This window comes from Apteryx mantelli, chromosome 1, assembly GCF_036417845.1.
Source record: "Apteryx mantelli isolate bAptMan1 chromosome 1, bAptMan1.hap1, whole genome shotgun sequence".
In the NCBI taxonomy this organism is placed as follows: Eukaryota; Metazoa; Chordata; class Aves; order Apterygiformes; family Apterygidae; genus Apteryx; species Apteryx mantelli.
The window spans coordinates 125,142,818-125,150,418 of NC_089978.1; the positions used below are offsets into that span (position 1 = coordinate 125,142,818).

Consider the following 7,601-nt stretch of genomic DNA (forward strand, 5'->3'; position numbering starts at 1 on the left):
TTCCCTACCTCAGAAAACAGATGACATCACTTGCTTACTGCACACAAAGGCTGCAGGAATTAATTGATTCAGACATACAGACTGTTTTTGAAAGGCTGGAACATGATTAATATGAACCACTACCCACCGAAGATACGACCAGCTAACCATTGCGCCCTCTGTGCCAGTGCTTTACAGAATCACTGCAAGTATTTCCAACCTGCAAAGAATTAAGGAGGCCAAGCAGAGCTTTCTGTTCAGCAAATATGCCATTTTCCATTTTATCCCCAAACTATATACCTTTTTTTTTTGCTTTTGCTCATCAGAATTCAGTATCTAGGCAGGGTGGGTGTGGGCTCTGCAGGGCTGGCCCAGGGTAAGGCTTCAAGGAGCTTCCTGGGTTTTTAGTATTCCTCTGGAGCTTACTGGGGGCCAAAGACCTTCCACTTGCCCTGTTGTCAGAGCAGGAATTCACACTGCTATTTTTAATGGCTGTGGAGCAGCTGTATTTCCCTGGGGCTCCTGGAGGCATTTATCCATCTCTAGGCTTCCTTCCACAATCCACTATTCAAACAACACTTTTGAAATGGCAGCTGGCTGTGGCAGGCTCCAATTCACTGTGCTTTAGTCATGACTGTTGCTTCACACTTTTAAGTAGCACTTCAGACTTTTTTTTTTTTCTAATTCCTTCCAGCTCACCCCTGCGCAGCAAGAAAATATTTCTGAGCCTTGTTGATCTTCTGGATTGTGCAGATATTGTGCCATTGGCTTTAGTACCGTATTTTCTGTGCCTTCAAGCTGTTTTAGTGTTTTTTGCTTCTTTCTTTCCTTCTGCTTCAAAGCACTGCAGTTATGCTTTGTTGGACAAGTCACATTCTAGGAAGAGTTAAAGTAAGAAATAAGTTGCTGGAAAAGATGCGTATCTTACATAAAGTAAGTGTAGCAAGCCAGCGTGTTGCTTTGGCTTTCTCGTGTACATTTACAGTTAGCAGTAGTTAGAGTGCTTTGGGATGGACTATTTCAAATGTTATGTGATTGAACAGAAGCGTTTTCTAGGAAAAAGCAGTTTCATCAACAGTTTGAATGAAATGTTTTGAATTTTTGTTTTGGTAACACTGCTGTGCTTTGCCTTCATTTTAACCTTTTGATTCTTTATTGTTGTATGTACATTGTATATTATTCCATATATGTATTGTATAAAAGAATCAAGCAAACAAGTCAAAACTGAGTGCTTTGATAAGCTTGTGTTAATATACTATGAATGTATTTTTCATCTTTCTTGTTATTTTGGGGGAGGAAAAAACAGAATCATCCCTCTTCAATCTGAAGACACAGCAGGAAAAGGCACAATGGTGTAATTTCTCATGGAATAGAATTTTTAAACTTTGACTATCTCAGTTCACAGTGCAGAGCACTTGCCAATCGTATTTTGGCACACAGTTCTTGAAGAGTATTTTAAATTTACCTCATTCCATGGAAACCGCTAGAAAATTAAAACTTGTTTCTCCATTAACCAATGCTTTACAATTTCAAAATACCATAATGCTCTAGAAAGGTGTTCCAATATAAAAATGTGAAGATACTTTATTTAATAGTAAACTGGTTTGGGGATAGATTGATGTAACTTGGCCATCACTAGTCTGATATTCTAATAGTCTATGACATTTAAGCTCAGATCATTTCTATTTTTGTTTCCCATAGGCCTGACTGGGAGGTGTTTCAAGATTCAGTCAGAGTGTGAGTTCTAGACCACAGATAAATATTTTTATCCGAAGCTCTTTATTTTTACTAGGTAAGGAGTGGAGAAGGGGTTTTTAAATGGTGAAACTCAGTCCAGGCTTTCCTGGGGAAAATGTTTTTGCACTTTTTGCCTCTTGTATATATAATATTAAAATTCATCCCACAGTCAGGATGAATAAAAGCAGGAAACAACCCTGCAAAAAAATATTTTTGTGATTGCCTGTATACCTTTCAGTACACCAGGGGAACTGAAATGTTGTGACATACTTCAGATTTACTCTGTCCCCCAAAGGATCATTTTAGGCTAAGTCCTTTCCAAATCTGGATGAGTTTAATCAACACTGAACTTTTGCAACGTGTTAGTTCAACAGGCACAGTTCTGCTGATGGATAGCCCTCTGTCATGCCAAACATGAATTACCTTGGTTTAAATTTCCACTCCTACTTATCTGGCAATATCAGGTCTCTAAAATAAAGACATAAAAATCAGTATCTCCAGTTTTGTCTACAATTCCATGTAAAGATTGAATCCTCTTCAGAGGAATTTCAGGGATTTCATTCAAAATCAAATTACCTATGTAGATTCTCTAATGGGGAGAGAGGGATGGAAGTGCGATCTTCTGATTCTCCATGGAGTTGCAGGAAGAACTCAGACGTTTCACAACTGAAATATTGCGTTGAAATATTACAGACAATATTACACTATTTTAGTTAGGCCTTTATTAAAGTGTTCAGTGGCTTTTAAACTCTAATTAGATGTTTAACTAGATTTCTACTTCAATGTATTAATTCACTTGGAGCTTTTAATAAGATCTTAGAAATGTTTGATTATTTTATAACATTTAGAAATTTTTAATCAAAGATTTCTTCAAATTACTTTTTGACCTTGTAAACACAGCTCTTGTTCTGTGAATACTAAGACAATGATAAGAAAAAGACAGTATTGTTAAATTGATTGCTTACATTTTGCTGCAAGTAAATGCTCTGTAGGTTTTATTTCAATCTTTAGTGCTTAGCAGGAACTTCTAATTAAGTCTGATATACACATACAGTCAGATTCTGTTTGGGTGTCTACTATTTTAAAAAAGCAGCATATAGCCTTTGCATTGTTTTGAAAATGAGGAAGCAAATTTTGTTAGACATTTTGACTAAGATGTTAGGGTCTGATAGTTGTTTGTAACCATTGTGTATTTTATAATAAATAAAATTAATAGCTTTCACTTGGGAATTTTGAAATGCCTTATGAAGAATTCTTAGTTCCATTCACGCTGGAGGAGGTTATTATTATCTCTGTTTTAAACACAGGGACTTTCAGTAGCAGAGCAACATGTGATGGTAGACACTGCTTCCATGTACTCTTTTCACAGATGCTGTTGCCCCTAGATATCACTTCTCCTCAAATCAGTTTCTGAACTGAGATAGGTTTCAATTTAGAAAATTGAAGTGTTCCTCACACAGAAGTCAATGACCAAGTACATGCTCCCTCTTGAAGGCAGCAGGAGGTCACCTGAGTGACCGGTTTCACTGTTTTTGCAGTGAGTGGGACTGAAACATAGGCCCTGCGGGGCCCGTAGCTGACCTCTGGGCCTAAGCTGGCGGCAGCCGAAGGCGCTGTGCGCTGTAAGGAGTGCGCCGATGCTCTGAGAGCAACCCCAAGGCTGCCTGGGAGGCAGCCCCGGGAGTAGGACGGGGACGAACTGGGACATACCCCACGCTGCTGCCTGTTCGCTGTCTGCTCTTCAGGAGCGCTCTAGCACTACCCTGTGGAACAGCTTAGGTGAATAAACGTACTCCTGTGCCTGTGGGTTTGAGGGCTCAGCCTATAAAGTGCAGGCATTTCTTTGTGTGCTTTGCCTCCTGTCCCAGTTTCGTGGCTGGAGTGGGGGTCAGGTGTTCTTAAACTCATAAAGGAGCTCTGGAGGCTGAAATCACTTGATGATCCATATGATGAATGGCTGAAGCGAAATCGAGTAAAGCTGAGCTCCAGCTTGGCATCCAGTGAAAACACAAAAGTACATTTTGTGCCAGACATTTGTGTTTTTTCCAAGGAAAGCCCTAGGAAAGAAACTCTGGCATTTCTCCACCTGGAACCTGTGAAAAAGGCATGAGAGCTTAGTCTGCTTTTTACTTAGTGTGTACCATGTTATGTTCCAGGATACTGGAAGCTCTTCAAAGAGGAGCGGGGTATTTTCATTCGAACCCTGAGCTTTACTGATCACCAGGTGCACCGTGTAGTAGTCCCAAAGTGCGCCCTGGGATCACTGGCAAGCTGAGAAGTTATCTCAGGCCAGTGTTGCTTTTGTTATTTCTCGCCTTCTGGCTGGAAATAGAGAGGGTATGCCCTTATGGCATTACACTTTAGAACATATACATATACATGCAATTATAGTGTTCTCAGTGAATATGTAATGTTCTCAGTACATGCAATTAAAGATTCCCAGCGAATTCTCCACTTTCTTTAAAATTGTACAACACCTTGATGTGATGTATTTTGCATATTATATTCTATATTCATTTGAATATTGGTTAGTATTTGCTTCTAACCCTTTTGTACTTCATTATTTTCTTAAAGATGACCATCACCTTCCTCTTCTTGCATAGAGAGGACCTGTAGGTTTTGTTGGTTTGCTTTTTGTTTGCTTGTTTTAAAGTTAAAAAATCCAGATCTTGCCTATTCTGAAAGATTTATTGATGAAGTGAAAACACAGTAAAATTCACGTCACGGATCATAGGGTGTACTCTTTAAAGTACACTGGTGGTTTGTTTTTGCTAACCTCTTTTAAACAAGTAGAAGAAAAATTGTCTTTGATAAAACATTCTTTTCTTCAGTTATGTCTTGTCGGGATTTCTAGTTCACATCTCTTTATCATCCAAATGATTCTTCTTTCGAAAGGTTTCAAACTCATTTTTCCTCTTTGTTAAATCACATTTTATTTCCCATTTTTATGAATGGAACTTTGAGAGCTGGCTCATGTTTTGGCAGCGTGAGATGTTATATGCCCCTGGACAAATCAGGAACCTATTCTAAACATTATTTATTTAACTGTTTTTAAGGTATATATAACAGCTTGCTTCATCTTGAACATAGAAAACCTGAAGTAAAGCTATGTTTATATTAATCAGGTTCCTAGTAGAGGAGCTGGACTATAATCAAATGAAAACTTCCTTCAAGAAAGAAAGAAACAACCTGGTATATGCAGAAAATGATGGGGCAGAAGCAGGAGGAAACAAAACAGATGGCTTCAAATAGCCTACCTTAAAACATCAGGATTTACAGCACCTTCTGCATGAAGTTGACAAGAAACTTTGTCTGGAAGAAAGAAGCCCAAGAAATATGTGCTACCAGGATTCATCTGTAATGCTAAATAAAAATTCAAATGGTTACTTTGCCATCAAAATATTCTACATCGGAAATGTTCTTACAGCCATTAGTTCTAATTGTATTAAGAGGTTCTCTTATTCTTCTTTCTTGCGTATGCATTCTTTACTGTCATATTGCATCTAATTCTGTTTCATGTCTTTTTGTACTAGATCCATCTTACTGTTCAAATGGTATCAGTGTAAAGATATACTGCAGAATTCCTAGTATTTTTTGCAAGTGGCACTTCGATAATAGCCGCAGACTCTGTTTAATTTACAGAAAGTGATAAATTGAAAAGTGAGGAAGTTTTCCAGATTCCTGCTGGCTTCTTGGAATCCCATTGAAGGAGTCCTAACTCAGATTCTTGTTTAAGAAAACATTTCAGTATCAAACAGCTACCTGAACACCTTTCCAAATGAACTGTTGTGGCCTAACGGGAGGTGTTTTGAGCTCTAAAGAATTGCCAGCCTTTCAGTGTGTGCCAGTTTTCCTGAAAGTCGATCTCATGGCCCCACCACGCTTTGAAGACGAAGAAACTGTAGGATTCAATTTTTTAATTGCTTTGGTGTAAGTTAGCCATCAGTGTTCTAGAATGCTGAATTGGCACTTGATAACAAAAGAGAGCTGTAAAAATTAGAACTTCGCAACAGAAACAGAACTGTAGCTGAGTGGACCTTATTTTCCAGGTACAGTATATCCTGTATAAAACTACCAGATTATTTCCCCAAACGTTCTTAACAAAAACATCCTTAACAAAGTGAAAAGTGGAATTCTAGATTTCAGAAATAATTATGTAAGCCCTGATTCTGCATTTGCTGAGTATGCGTGCATGGGTTCTCATATAAGAAGTCAATAGTTGTGTTGCAGGCATGGGACTGCTCACTGTATAAACAGCTTGTTTTCTGAAGATTCAGGATTTAAATAGAAGACAGAGATGAGACTAAAGGTACCAGTGAGTAATGGAGTTGCATTAGTGTTCCAGAAAACTGCACATATTCCAGTGGATGTTTGGAGGGTTGATCTGGGGGAAGTTAGATGTGTAGGTTTAAATGAGCCTGTAATATTGAAGAAAATTCATGCACTGTATGCAGCATGGAATTACCAGTCTGCTGCTGCTTCGCTACTGCAGAGTGAATCTGTAGTATGAAAGCCATAGTTTTCATAGAGACAGTTGAAGGCTAGCTTGAGTCCAGGATGGACATGACCTTGCTCATTGCTGTTTGTAGACTTTTGTCAGCTGGCTCTGTGGTGTTAACATAAACATGACTCTGTCAAGCTGTAAACATAGCTCCATACTTGTTTATTTTAGTTTACTTATTTCAGCTCCGAGAATGGCTAGACACTGATAACTGTAACAGGCAAGTTCCTGACATAGTCATTTAAACACATTTTACGTTCATTTGAGTATCTTGTCCATTTAAAGGCCGTTTCTGGGATTGGCTTGATACAATTTTAAGTCAAGTTAGAAGCTATTAGTTAGCTAACTTAAAAAAAAACAAAACACCTCCTAAAATTCCAGTTATTACTGAGACACTTTCAGGGTGTCGAGGCCAAGTTCTTCAAAGCTGAATCTACTCTCCAGAAATATGCAAGGACGTCCAATCAGCATTCACAAAAAATTGCATGTCTACAGTTCTGGCACACATACAATGGGCTTGTATACCTCAGTATAAGACTGTGGCCAAGATTTCTCCTCAGCTGCCTTGCTGTAAACATGGAATAGCTTTACCATCTTCATTACCAAATCTAAAGCATTGCAAAACAGATGGATGCAGTTTGAGAGCTGCAGAAACAGAATGCTTCCATTGAAACAGAATGCTTCCATTTTTAGTATAGAAGTATTTTATTTGAAAAAAACCCTGAGATTTCATAGAAAAACTAGGATTTTATTTTATACAAAATTATTATTAGAAATAAGTATGTCAGAAATACTAACTTTGCCTGCATAGAGATAAATATATATATTTTAGTAATATGTTTATTATGTCAGAATTATGTCAGAAAATTATGCAGAATTATGTCAGAAAATGTATTTTTGTAATAATTATTAGGGGGTTACATGACATTATTTTTTTCATTATTCATATTCAATATTAATAATTCATTTAAACTGGAATAAAAGTACCCAGCCTTATGTATTGCAGGCTGAAAGTTAGGACTGTGAAATGTTATTCTTGAAAACTATTAAAGGTGCAGAGTTAGGAGAATGTAAAAAGGAGGAGAAAGAATGGTATTTTGGAGAATCTAATGGTGAGGAAAGAAGACTATTCATTAGGCAGTATTTTTATTTTATCTTCCATCTGATTCGTTAAAGGTGCCTAGAAGGTCTTTATACCACACCTGAGTTGGTGCTGAAATACAATGGGGAAAGAAGAGAAAATTTCTCTGGATATGGCACTGGAGTGAGATTTGGATTTAGATTTTGTCTTGACTTTGCCAGTTGCTAGCTTGGTCACATATCATATCCTCACACTTCTGTTGAGCTCAGACTTCATCGGTCTTGTCTATTTTGATCATAAACT

At 37.8% G+C, this 7,601-nt stretch overlaps 1 long non-coding RNA gene across 6 annotated transcripts in view; it reads left to right on the forward strand.

Moving 5' to 3' along the window:
• LOC106490678 (uncharacterized) overlaps nucleotides 1–5,074 on the forward strand; it is a 31,183-nt gene extending 26,109 nt beyond the window's left edge. For 3 of the 6 annotated variants that reach the window (XR_010884871.1, XR_010884861.1, XR_010884860.1), the window contains one exon: nucleotides 14–2,924. This is a non-coding gene — a long non-coding RNA (uncharacterized lncRNA). Of the gene's footprint in view, nucleotides 1–13; nucleotides 2,925–4,841 lie in introns of those variants that run through there. The other 3 variants (XR_010884869.1, XR_001293654.2, XR_001293656.2) reach the window with 3 other exon arrangements.
• Nucleotides 5,075–7,601: the final 2,527 nt, after the last annotated feature.